Here is a 14,430-nt window from a genome sequence, read left to right on the forward strand (position 1 = left end):
TCTTTGGTAAAATTTGTAAATTTATCTGTTAAGATCCTAGACATCATTTGTTAGATTTATCCTTAGCGACTTGTGTTTTTTATCATTGCTGTAAATATACTTTGCTGGTATATATGAACACCATTCCCTTATATATAATGATCTTATATCCAGTAACCTGCTACCTTCGTTTATTGATTCTGGTAGCTTTCCTGTAGAGTCTTAGCTTCTTTTCTTTTTTTTTTTTTTAATTTATTTTTTAAATTTATTGGGGTGATAATTGTTAGTAAAATTACATAGATTTCAGGTGAGCTTATTTTCTATCTAGACAAACAGGGTCTGAAAATAATAACCAATTAGTTGACTTTCCAATTTTTATACCTTTTTTCTTGCCTTACTCAGCTGGCTACAATTTCCTTTAAAATAAGAGTGACAGTGGGCATCCTTTTTTAAAGAAAATGCTTTTGAGATTTCACATTCCACTGACATGTTTGCTTGGGGGTTGGATAGGTAGTTTTAAATTCAGCTTATTTGTGAGTTTTGTCAGTTTGCCTCATCTCCTTTGCTTCTTCAGAACCAAACCAGATCCACAGACAGTCTTACTGCCAGTCCAGGCACCCTGATTTCATTGGTGTAGAAAAAAAGGGAGAACTTTTGGTTCTGAGAGTGTCCCCTCACCTTAAATAAATATATTTTGCTGCTCTTTCTGAGATTTGTTGAAATATACGTGCACTGTCTGCTTCTTCGCACATGCACCACTGTTCTATCCTCACTGCTTTGGAAGCACTTGATTTATCATTGACGTCCTTAGGAGGTCAGATTGAAAGAAAGAGTGAAGGGAGAAGGAGTTGTAGAATCCAGGTGAGGTAGGTTGAGGATGGAGTGGTGTGAGAGGAATCGGAGCTGGTGACTATTGACAGCTCTTCCAAGAAATTTGCTGGATGGGGAGAGAGGGACCACCATGTTTGGAAGAACACACAGGCTAAGGCGAGCTCTTATTTATTTGTATTGTCTTTATTTTTTTTTAAGTTGGAAGAACTTGAGTATATTTAAATGCAAAATGAAAGAAGCCATTAAAGTGCAATAGGCTGAAGATTTAGAAGAGAAAGGATCAGTTAGTCCAAGTTTCCTGAGAAAGAAGTTTCTTTGAACACGTGTACCTTATTCCTATCTCAAGACATACACATCCAGATTCTTTTCTGTCAGCCTACAATTTTTTTTTAAACCAACCCCCACCTCACCCTTGCTTCTTCTGCCCCAACCTCCCATCTGTCCTCCAGATTTCTTTTTGTCATTGCCCTAATGAGGCCTTTTTTGACTTACCCTACCCTCACTCAATCTAAATTAGACCTCACGTGTCTGAATGAATGATGAGATCCAGAGCACAGATAGCGAAAATGACCTTGGATGGAAAGGATTCTTCTCTACTGTTGCAGGAAAAAAAAAATGTGTATAAACTCAGACAGGAAGCTGAAGGAATTTCCGTCTGATTGCCTTTATTAGATCTGTCAATTTGGAAGCAAGACTATCTGCAGAAAATGAGGTTGTCCGGGGACCCTGGGGGTTTGAGAAGAGTGGAGAAATTCTGAAATAGTCATTGCAAGTAGTGGAATGGTACTGACTATTAAAACATCCTAGTAAGGGCCTGGGTGTTATTGAGGTCCCAGCTGAGCTTACAGAAATAGTCTAAATGTACAGTGAGAGCGTTCTGCCTGGTTCTGCAATTTCTACAATAATACTCAGCAGCCTAAGTGTAGAAATAAAGTAATGGCTATGTGAATCTATTCCAGGACTGGGGGTTTCTAGATGGATGCAACCAAAAGGCAAAGGGTGAAAAACCTTAGAATGTTGGCAAAAGAGTTTGAAATGAGGTATCAGCGTGGCAAGGAAAATGAAGGTAGCGGGATACGGATGCAAAGAGGAAATTAGAGGGAGCCAAAAAAATGTGCAGGGTGAGTTAGACAAACTGCAAGGAAATGAAGAGTGGATGGGTTGAATTATTGTTCGTTCAAGGCACCTGAAGAATGGGCAGATTTGGGGGACAGTCGTAAAAGTTTCCTTTAACATGATAACATCCTTACAGTAGAAAAGAAATGTCAAATTGTCTTAGAAATGGAAAATTTCACTATGCCATCATGAACTGGGCCAGAAATAATTGCTGCATGTTGAAGGGGTTCAGAACGGGCCTCCCTAAGATGTGCCACTTTTGCATGTGAATTATTTGAGCTGAAGGCAATTTTAGAGGTTCAGAATGAGTCACCCTAAGATGTGCCTCTGTGGTATACAGATTTTTTGAGCTAAAGGCAACCAAGACCCTGTGGGCTCAAGATAAACTTCTGCTCCCTACCCCTAACTACCTAGAAGAATTTGAATTAGGGGACTTGCCCATAATGATAGATTATGAGAGATAACCTCTCTGTATGGCAGGGCAAACTACTGATTACTGAACACGTGCTCTCCCTGCAATTACCCTCTGAAGCCCCAGGTGCCTTACCTCATCCTTAGCTCAGAATGTCTCTTATACCTCAACTTCCCTTTCTGTTTCTGAACCTCTCATGCATGTGGAGTCTCTGACTCTCATGTATGTGAGGTTCCCATACATATGTATGTAATGAAATTTGGTTATTTTCTCTTGTTACTCTGTCTCATGCTTATTTGACTATTAGATCAGCTGGAAGAACCTTGAGGAAGGCTTCCTTCTCCCCCACACAATCAAGGCCCTGTGGACTCAAGAGAAACTTTTACCTCTCCCTGAAAGAATTTAAATTAGGGGCCTTGCTGATAATAAGAGTTATTACCAAAAATGACTCTTTTTGTGAACTATCTATAGGGCAGGGCAAACATCTAATTACTGAATGTCTGTTCTTCTTATTGTCCTGTGAATGACTTTCCTCCCCTCTGAAGCCCCAAGGTAACTTACCTCATGTTTAGCTCAGAATGTCATATATACCTCATTTTCCCTTTCGATCTCTGAACCTCACATGTATGTGGGGTGGGGTCTCTGACTCTCTCATGCATGTGGGTTTTCCGTATGTATGTATGTAATTAAATTTGGTTATTTTTCTCTTGTTAATCTGTCTCATGCCGATTTAATTATTAGGCTAGCTGAAAGAACCTGGAGGGTAGAAAAAATTTTCTTTGCCACCCACAATGTCAAATCATTTGGTTCAGTTCTTCATTCCAAAGCTTGTTATCTGTGTGACAATGTCAGCATCTGTAAAGGGAAAATCATAATTGGCCCTGTTGCATGGGATTGTTCTGATGATTAAATGACACGGTCCATAAAAAGCAGTGAGTGCAGTGCCTGGCACACACTAAGAATTCAATAAATGTTAATTATTGATGTTTTTGCTGATGTTATTACATGGATGCAAATCATTATCTCAAGTCCCTTTAACCTAGCAACAATCTTGGACCTCACAAGTGACTCTTCTGTATATATCCAAAACTCGATCTGGAGTAATTCTAGTTTCTTTCTGAATATGATCATGAATTCTGTGGAGTCATATAGACCTTGTAGTTAATCATAGTTTAAGAGCGTGACATTAAGCTTTTGGATTGTAATATAAGTGCATGACATTAAGCTTTTGATTGCGGAGCATCCATTTCAGAAGACATTCATCTTAAACAAGCATATTGCCAGCTGAGTGACACAGCTACTAGCAAAATAACCAGATGAGGAATCAGGCCACCTCCACCCATGACGTCCCCTCTTTCAGAAAGCCCTGTGTAAACTAGATAACTGACATCTTGAGTGACCCCACTTCTCCCTTCTTGCACCCTAATTCTGCCCTTACACTTTAAATTAGCCAATAAAGAGTGAACCCATGAAACCTGAGACATTCCACTTTTGGATCCTAATAAAGGCAGAGCCCCAGGTCCATGTTCTTTCTCTACCTGTGACCTCTCTGTGTGCCCTTTGGGCATGCCATGTACCCTCCAAGACTTGTGAGTAATATGTCTGTTGCTCAAAGTTAAATGATGGTTTTTGCAAAAGTGACTCCTGCGATTATAAAAGCAACAAGGGCCAGTCCAGCCACAACATTGGGCCCTGTGAGTAATATGGTTGGGCGAGCACTTTAGCTTTGCTAGCCAATAGCAACATTATCAATAAGCTGGGACTGACACAACAGTAACACTTACTACAAATATTGGCCCAAAGCCTCCTGAGCACCATTGCTCTAATCTGTGAAATACTGGATGGTAAATTTTTCTTATGTCTCACATCAGACTAAGATTATTAGTACAAAACTAAATGTCATATGTTAAACATTTAAATATACTTGAATAAAGAAGAGCTAGAAAAGACAGTACTACTTATTTATAGTTTATTCAAGTGTTTAGTATTACCTATAAGGGAAATTTATTTTACTGTTTAATTTAACTAAGTATAAGGAATTTAGGCATTGAATAAAACTCAATCTCTTCTAAAAGGATTCCACCTGGATATGAAGAGAAATAGCCATGACATTTTTAATGTGATGAAATCCAAACATAAAGGGATAATAAAAGTGATATGGGGCTAGAGGAGGCGGAGCGATTATTCTGCCCGAGAGAGTCAGAGAAATGAACCTGTGTCCTTAGATAGTTTTGTGTATTTAAAACCTGCTCACATAACTCTATTATGGAGGCTTCTCTGGATAAGGCAGTGTGGTGTGAATGAATAGGAGGGGTCTGATGTAAGAAATGTTCCTTGTTTAAAAACTAACTTGAATGTGGAAATCAATGGAAAGGGAAAATTACAGGATGTCTCAGAACATTCTGTCTTGAACAAACATGAATAAAGAAGGAAGGGCGGCTTGGGAGTGTGTGGGTGGATTCTCCACACGGGATATATTCAGGGACAGTTAAAAGAAGTGAATCTGTCTGAAGTCACTTACTCATTTTAGTCTCCCTAAAAGGGAGACAACCAGATATTATATGTATCCTGATTCCATGCGAGAGTGTCCTCTTATCCTCCTGGCCAACTGAAACTTAATCACGCTTTTTGGATCTAATTTCCAGTCTACAGGAAATGTGTGGAATAGAGAAGTAACTTAAAAACAAAACAAAAAGCAATCAGAAAAATCTAGAGTGTGGGATTTTTCTATGTGACAGAAGAGCTATTCCAGAAGAAACAATTTTTTAAAGAGATTTAAGTGATATTATAAGCAAATTTAACCTGTCCAGATCCTTATTTCAACAATCTAACCACCTGTTTCAATTTTTTAGACAATTATGAAATTTGAATTTGAATTGGGTATTTAATTATATTAAAGGACTATTACTAATTTTGTTACATGTGGTCACTTATGGTGAGTGAGAAAATGGTGTGTGTTTTTGAGATGCTTACTGATGTTTCTAGGGGCGAAAGACATAATGGTTCAGGATTTGCTTTGAAACATTGAAGATAAAGGAAATGTTGAAGGCAATAATTGAATCAAATATAGCATTTTAGGGATGATTGTTAAAGTTGATCAATAGGATTATGGTGATTCATCATATTCTATTTTTAAATTATGTTTGGAAATTTTTATATTAAAACATTAAAAATAATTGCACCAGAAAAATATCTGGACATGGAGCTGAGGAGAGAGTTGGAGCTAGTGATAGAAATACAAATTTGCATGCTGTCTCAGGGAGGAGTTCTTCACATTCATAATATGCTCATGCCACTTAAAGTGGACAGCTGCAGCTTTACAGCACAAATCACGGTGACCCTGAAGGAGAGTGGTGAAGGAAAACTCTCCGATAGACAGAACTTTGAGTACACTTTGAGTTCACTCTGTCTGGAGGGAGAGATAGCCAGAAGTGTGGACCTGCATTCACTATGTGAACAGTTGTGTAGTTGGGCTAGATGTTAGGGACTTGGAAGAAATAGGATTGGAAGACTGGTGACAAGGAAATCTGGGAAAGGTGTGTGGATGTGTCTCTCCGAATGGGTATAGACTGTGAAGATATTTGTGTCTCACGTAAAAGCTCACAAAGCAGCATGTACTGCACAGGAGGCTCTCTCTCTCTCTTTTTTTTAACTATTTGGTCCACTGGTTTTATTTATTTTTTTTTTTAATTCATTTTTTATTGGGGAATACTGGGGAACAGTATTTTTTCCAGGACCCGTCAGCTCCAAGTCAAGTTGTTGTTTTCAATCTAGTTGTGGAGGGCGCAACTCACTGGCCCATGTGGGAATAGAACCAGCAACCTTGGTGCCATGAGAACCGTGCTCTAACCAGCTGAGCCAACCAGCTGCCCCTAGAAGACTCTTAACTCTCAGGTGAAGCAAACGACACATTTGTGTATGTCAACCAGCCACTTCCCCAGTCACCCCAGTCCTTCCTCGATGGGCCCACGAACAAGTGGCTGTGGTGGCAGGATGAAAGCTGTGCCTGGGCTCAACAATAAGGCCTTCTCATTGCCGCGGCTGACCTGGCCAGTGTTACTGCTGAATGCCTAGTCTGCTAACAGCAGAGAACAGCACTGAGCTCTGAAATGGTCCTACTCTCTAGGGGACCAGCCAGCCATCCCATGCTAGACTGATTACATTGGATCTCTTTCATCATTGAAGGAGCAGAGATTTGCTCTCATGGAAAAAACACACATTTTGAATGAGAAATATGGATTTGCCTTCTCTGCCCATAATGCTTGTGCTAGCAGCATAATCCATGGACTCAGCGTAACTTATCTATGTTGTACAAAGATGGAGGAACTCATTTTGATTGTTCAAATCAAGAAACTCATTTTATAGCAAAGGATGTTTGGCAATTGGCTCATTGTCCATAGAATTAACTGGTCTCGCCACATACCTTATCAAGTAGAAGCGTCTAGTCTAATTGAAATTTGTCATGGCTTTCTGAAAACCCAGTTCCAGCTGCAGTTGAGAGACAAAACCTTGGAAAAATGGAGTTCTCTAGTACAGGATGCCATATATACTCCAGAAGGAATGAAAAATCTAAATAGACATTACTATGGAAAAAGTAGTGAAAGAAAGCTACCTCTTTCACTAACAATTATGAAATCACCAGACACACACCTAGAATATTTCTTATAAAAGTTAGCAACGTGGTAATTCTCTTACCAATACTATTATTTTTATATTATTCTGGAGGTAGTTAACAACTTAGATAAGATAAAGAAATTAGCATAATTGGCAATTTGGTAAATTTATCATTTACTTGCAGATTATGATTGAACAAATGGAAAATCCAAGAGAATCAACTAAAAACTGTTAAATGAAAAAATTTAGTAACATGGCTGCGTTCAAAAAATAATATGCAACAATTAATAGACTTCATAAGTAAAATACACAACATAACTGAAGATACAATCTCATTTACAGTAACTGGAAAAACAATAAAATATCTGGCATTAAAGTTTAAACTCTTTTTACTTTAGAAAATTTCAAACACATAAAATACACATAAAATAATTAATCTTTGTATAAAAAGAAAACCAATCATGATTTACTTCCCTACTTTCAGATTATTTTGAAACAAATGTGTGCTGTCATATTATTTAATTGTTAAATATTTCGGGATGTATCTTTAAAAGATAAAAACCTAGATTCTATGGAATATAGGCTAACATTGGAGTGGGGAAGAGTATTCCTAGGCTAAGAGCTTGACAACAGGCTTAAGGGGAGAAATATTTTAATTGGGAGGGAAAAGGAACTGGTGAAGAGTTCAACACTTGAAAGATAATCATATTTACTTGACAGATTAAACATTTTGCAAATATTATATATATATATATATATATATATATATATATATATATATATATATTATATATAAAACTGAGGCAATTGTTAACCTCAGGAAAAATAAAATGTTTAAGAGAAAGTAAATGTAATTGTAGTAGAGTGCTTGTCAGCTGTAAATTATAGCTTCATAGTTATAACATAAATGTTGACTATTGACTTAAAATCATGGTATTAAAAGGATGAGTAAAGAAAATTTGTGGGTAAAGGATGAAAACCTAATTCTCAACAATTATAACAGGACATTGATACTTAATATTAAAATTTGATATGTCAAGAAATGGTAGTATAGGGGCAGCGGCTGGTTAGCTCAGTTGGTTAGAGAGCAGTGTTCTTAACAACAAAGTTGCCAGTTCGATCCCCACGTGGGCCACTGTGAACTGTGCCCTCCACAACTAGATTGAAACAACTACTTGACTTGGAGCTGATGGGTCCTGGAAAAACACAAATAAATAAAAGTTTTGAAAAAATAAATAAATAAAAAGAGAAATGTTTGCCAACATTAAAAAAGAAAGAAAGAAAGAAAGAAAGAAAGAAAGAAAGAAAGAAAGAAAGAAAGAAAGAAAGAAAGAAAGAAAGAAAGAAAGAGAAATGGTAGTATAAACATTATTTACATAGAGGTAAACAACAGGAAAAACAGCTAAAAATATAGTTAACAGTTGCCTTTGGTAACTGGGACCGCATGTGGGGAGAGGCATGGCCCTCAATTCTTCATTATAATAAGCCTTTTAATATTGATTTTAAAACCATAATGATATATTGCCTTGATTAAAAAATAAAAATTAATAATAAAAGAATGGAAACCACACTCACCTGGAATCTTAAGTGTAATTCAGAAAAGTTTATGGGGACTGTAGGTATATGGGGACCATTGGAGTAACTCAATAGCTATTTTATTTAAAAAGAGCAAAACGGACAAATTCCCTTGTAAGGGCAACATAAGCTGAAACAAAATGGATTTTGAGTTGATTTGGCAGGGGCTCTTCTTTTTACATCTTTTTTGGACAAAAGTGTATGTTTTGGTTCTCTGCTCTCTGTGGCATATTTGATCCTTTCAGTAAATTTCAAAGTGGACACTAAGTGAGAAGTAATGTTTATTCCCATTCAATGTTTTAAAATACTGCGCTATCTCCTAATTTGTTTTTAGGGGGAAATCATGGCTACACATTTTAATGCTGTATCTCCATTGAACATCTAAAGCTAGACGATCTCTCATGCAGGCCAGGCCAGCCTGGAGTCTGGATAGTCCCCCATGAGTAATATACTCACACTTTAAGGATTTAAAAGTATTTGGGATACAGTTCAATAATTGTCCCATGATTGGTGTCAGATGGGTAGTAGACTTATTGGGGCGAACACATCGTAAGGTATATCAATGTCTAACCACTATGTTGTACACCTGAAACTAATATAATATTACATGTCAACTGTCACTGAAAAACAAATTTTAAAAAATTTCCCCATGACAATTTTAAACTTATTTGTGGTCTTCTTATCTATGTGAATACTGTTGACATTTTGAAGCATGTAAATAGCTTGTAAGAGCCTTTCAAACATATCAAATATCTTGATTGATGGTCATTACATAGGCCTAAGGGAAAGCAGCTTCTTCTCTAGACAAAGGAATTGTGACATAGTGGCTCTCCATCACACAAGGAGAGCAAGGATCTATTCCAAATACTGTGGATGATGCACTTAGCAACATAAGCACTGTCTTCCCATTTAGGGCTGCATTACAGGCTTGTGGGAGGGAAAGAGCTTGACCTTCACCATCAACAGCCTCCCTTGTGACCATGATTGTAGTTTGAGCAGTAATGATACAAAGATAGCATCTCCAAAACTTTTTGTTTTTGACACCATAGGCTGGGGGTGGAGGGATGGAATCCTTCTTAGAGGATTAAAAAAATAATAATAATAACTCCTAAAACATTTCACTTCTCTAGAAGTCTCTAAATTTGGCCATGCTATGAGTTGCCAAACTCACTTTCCTAGCTCTAATTTGCCTGTTTCTCTTCTGTGTTTTGATTCCAGGTTATTCCTTGGTTGAGCATCGTTTTGTGATATTTCTAACTTCTTACTCTGTGCATATTCTCATCTCTTTTGGTCAACATGCCCTCGTACAGGCTGAGATACCAAGGCCACACAGCATCACACATCTTCCCTTTCTATTTAATCTGGCTCTAACTGGGGAAAATAGAGTAGAAGGTTAATTTTCATTTCCTGTTTCTATTGCTGAATCAGCTAATTTGTCATAATTGTGTTCAGTTACATACCCTTCTGTATCCTCCTCTTCTTTTTAGCTAACTTCTCCCTGAGTATGCCCATCTGGATATATTTTAGCAATTTTCCATCTATGTTACCTCTTCCAAACTTTTAAGTGAGAGGATATATTTTAGCAATTTTCCATCTATGTTACCTCTTCCAAACTTTTAAGTGAGAGGATCCTTCCAGGTTTCTGTTCTTTTGGGTTAGAGTATGCCAGTAGGCAAGGCTGGGTCTCAAGGGTTTTTATCTAAAGTGCTCAGCATAATACCTGGCACGTTTGGACACTCAACAGATTCTTCTAATGAAAATGTGAATAGGTTGACTCATTCTCCTCATTCATTTAGCTTTGCAGGGTCCCTGGAAACTTTGAATAGCAAAATCTCCCCATAACCTGCTGTGGATTTTGGAGGATTGAGGACTAAGTTTTAACATTATGATATATTATGCATATATATTAATACTTTTGAATATTCATACATTTTCCAATGATTGCATTCACAAGTAATTTCACATATCCTCATTTATTACTCATTACTGAATTTCCTAGATAATTGAAGCACATTTCCAACTCTCTCTTTTGTTAAAAATCAACATGCTGTCTGTCTTCTTTAATAAGCTGTATTAAAAATGATATATGCTTTTTGATGACCCCGAGAATCACATAGGAATATTATTTTGATCATATTATTATAACTTCTGCTCTCTTCCTATCCTTTTCATTTGCAGCCATTTTTATCCCCTTTGTGTGCCTTCTGACCCTTCCGTGATATTGATAATGGCAAAGACAACAACACATTCACTGAGTTATTTCTAGGAGCCAGATACTGTATCAAGGAGGCAGAAACTGGACATGCACAAACAAGGTCATGGGTAAGCTTCAAGGCCTCCATAACCACCTGCTTTGGACTCTGACTTTCATCCCCCAGCCCAGGGTTCGGCAAACTCTGACTCACAGGCTGACTGTCTGTTTTCTGTACATGAAGTGTTACTGAAATACAGCTACACTTATAAGCAATATGTATTTTCTATGACTGCTTCTTTAAAAACCTTTTTGAATATTTTCTTGATTCTCAAAGCTTTGTTTTGACCAGAAGATGCTGATCACTAACTCCATTAACAACCTCATTGATACTCTTCTTTGTTATGGTTGCATATATTTTGTAAAACTTCCCATCTTAACCATTTTTAAGTGTACAGTTCCATAGTGTTAAGTACATTTACATTGTTGTGAAACAGATCTCCAGAATGTTTTCATCTTACAAGTCTGAAACTATACCCATTGAAAGAACAACTTACCTTTTCCCCGTCCCCAGCCCCAAGTAGCCACCATTCTACCATCTCTAAGAATTAGCATATTTTAGGTACCTCATATAAGTGGAATCATATAATATTTGTTCTTTTGTGACTGGCTTATTTCACTTGGCATGATGTCCTCAAGATTCACCTATGTCGTACATGAATTTCCTTCCTTTTTAAGGCTGAATAGTATTCCATTATACGTATATACCACATTTTGTGTATCCAGTTATCTGCCAATGGACATTTGGGTTGTTTCCATCTCTTTGAGTATTATGAATAGTGCTGCTATTAACACAGGTGTGCAAATATCTGTACTCTAACTGCTTTGGCACCACAGTGGCAGACTTGTAAAGTTACATCAGAAAACCAGAATCTATAGCCTGCAACCCTAAAATGCTTATCTGGACTTTTAAGGAAAAGTTTTCAGAGCTCTACCCTAGCCCAGTCAGACCGCCAAAGCCTCTGATCAGCCTCTCAGCTGCTTTCCCCAGGCTGGAAATCTCTGGATTTCTATTTCTCTGATATCTTGTCTGAGTAATTCCTCACTATCTTGCCAGCTCTTTGATGCTGTTAGGGAGGGTATTTTTATATTTCATCCAGCTTTCTTAGTTGTCTTCAGGACAGGGGTCAGTCTGAATTGCCAAAAGTAAAAGTCAGCTCTATAGTACCTTTTAATAAATCAGCCAGAATCAGTTTCCATTGATTGCTGTTAAGAACTTTGTATGATATATTTTTTTTCTATTGAGAAATAGAAAAACAATTCCACTGAGAAAAATACTCAGCTGTTTTGGATGTTTAATGCGGCTGGGAAAATCAGCAAAAAGAAAGATTGGCTAGATTTATAAGCACTGATTATGCAGGATAAATTAGGTTTTGTCTGCGCTCCGAGAGCAGAGAGGCTTATGCTTGGAACTTGGCTTCCACTCCTGCCTTATCCAGGTCCATGTTATAGGAGCTCGGCCCCACCTTGTGCGGCTGTGCCATGAAGCTGAGTTCCTTCAGGAAAGATGGGTTCAGCCACACACAGATGAAGACGCTTAACTGACTGAGGTTTGGGTTGTGCATGTTTGTTTGGTTAGTTGGTTGACATTTTTTTAGTAACTTTTCACATTGATATAATTTCATATTTGCAGAAAAAATAAAATAATAAATAGTACAAGGAACTCCTTTATGCCATTTACCCAGATCCATTAATTGTTTGCATGCATCCCATTTGCTTTACCTCGGTGTGTGTGTGTGTGTGTGTGTGTGTGTGTGTGTGTGTGTGCAGTGTGTGTGGTGCGAGTGTGGTGTGTGTGGTGTGTGTGGCATGTGTATATATGGTATGACTGTGGTGTGTGTGTGTGCACGGTGTGTGTGGGGTGTGTGTGATGTTTGTGTGATGTGTGTGTGTGTGATGTGTGTATATCTGTGTGCAGTGTGTGTGTGGTGTGTGTGATGTGTGTGTGTGTTTGTGTGTGGTGTGTGTATACAATTTTTGAAACATTTGAGAGTATGTTGGAGACATCATGGTACCTTACACTCTAAACCCTTTGGAACTTCCTAAGTACAAAAACACTTTCTTATATAATCCTGAAATTTTCCATTGACTCAATAGTATTATCTAATCCATAGTCTGTGGTCTGTATTTTCCTTTTGTTCCAGTACTGTCCTTTATAGCTTTTCTGTGTACCTCCAATTTAGGTCTAGTCCAGCATCATGCATGCATTGATTTCCATTTCTTATTAATCTTCTTTAATCTAAAACAATTCTCCAGTCTTACTTAATTTTGATTGCCTTGCAGGCTACAGGACACTTATTTTGTACAATGTTGATCAAGTTTGGTTTGTTCGGTGTTTTCTCATGACACCAATTCTGTCTATGCAATGAGGGTAGGGATGCCAGGAAAGTGATGTTGCGTGCTTCGCATCAGGAGGACGAGTCAGTGGGTCCCAGTGTTAGTGATGTAACTTTGATCACTTGATTACAAGATGTCGCAAGGCTTTTTCCACACTGTAAAGTTACAATTGTATGTTTATAATTAGCAAGTAATCTGTGGGGAAATATTTTGAAACTACGTAAATATTCTGTTCCTCATCAAATTTTTACCCACTAGTTTTAGCAACCATGAATGATTTCCTAACTCCATCATTCCTTCTGCACTGATCAGTTGGCCTTTTACTGTAAGAGCTTTTTCCTCTCCTCCATATATGCATGTATGACTCATCTTATACTTTCCGTTCCCAAGCTCTGGCACCAGCTTTTTCTCCAAGGAGCTGAATTATGAACAAACCCAGGAGTACGTTGGTAAAGGCGAGTCCTAACATCCACCTATAGCCTTTGTGATGAGTGGCAGATATCCAACTGTAGTTTCAAAATGTCGCCTCTGCAGAGAGGTTTCCCGGGCAGCCTAATCTGAAGGAGCCCCTCTGCCTCCACACCTGTTGACCTCTATCACCTCTCCCTGTTTTATTTTCTTCACAGCACTTAATCACTATCTGAACTTATCTTGTTTGTTGGTATATTTTTGTAATTTTTCTATCCCTTCAGCTAGCCTACGAAAGATAGACCAGTCTTGAAGCATAGCTATATCCCCAAGACCTGAACCTGTCAGTTTGTTTGTTTGTTAAATATATAAATGAATGAATGGAAACTTTCTGCTCAAATATCCTATGAAAACACATTTCTTTACCCCATTTCATATTTGTGGAAGTTTCTCAAATGACATCTGCCCAGATTGCCACCATTCCTCAGAAAAGTTTCTTGATCACATATCCAGATAGGAAAATTTCCACGTATCGTAATGACTACAACATCAGGGTTTTAGCAAACGTTTTACATTTTCAAATATTTCTCTACCAGTCCATAGTGTATTTAAGTCACTCTGCTGCTTTTCGTAACTGTTATCCCAAAAGAATCTCAAGCTATTACTGCGGTCATTCTTTAAACTATTCTTCTTTCCACTGGCTAATCTCTGATGCAATGGTGCCATTGGAAAATCTCATTCAAGTACTTCCTACTAAGTCACCTGTGAAAGCCACCATGTGACTGCTAATTGTGTAATTACCATGCCTCACCCGCTCAGAGGTATGTGGAAGGGGATCACCAAAGGTGTTAAGCACCGGAGTTCAAATATTTAGACATGGCAGTAATCAGTGCTTTTCCTCCTAGCT

The sequence above is a fragment of the Rhinolophus sinicus genome, chromosome 14, assembly GCF_057876585.1.
Source record: "Rhinolophus sinicus isolate RSI-liver-muscle chromosome 14, RSI-T2T, whole genome shotgun sequence".
NCBI classification, from domain to species: Eukaryota; Metazoa; Chordata; class Mammalia; order Chiroptera; family Rhinolophidae; genus Rhinolophus; species Rhinolophus sinicus.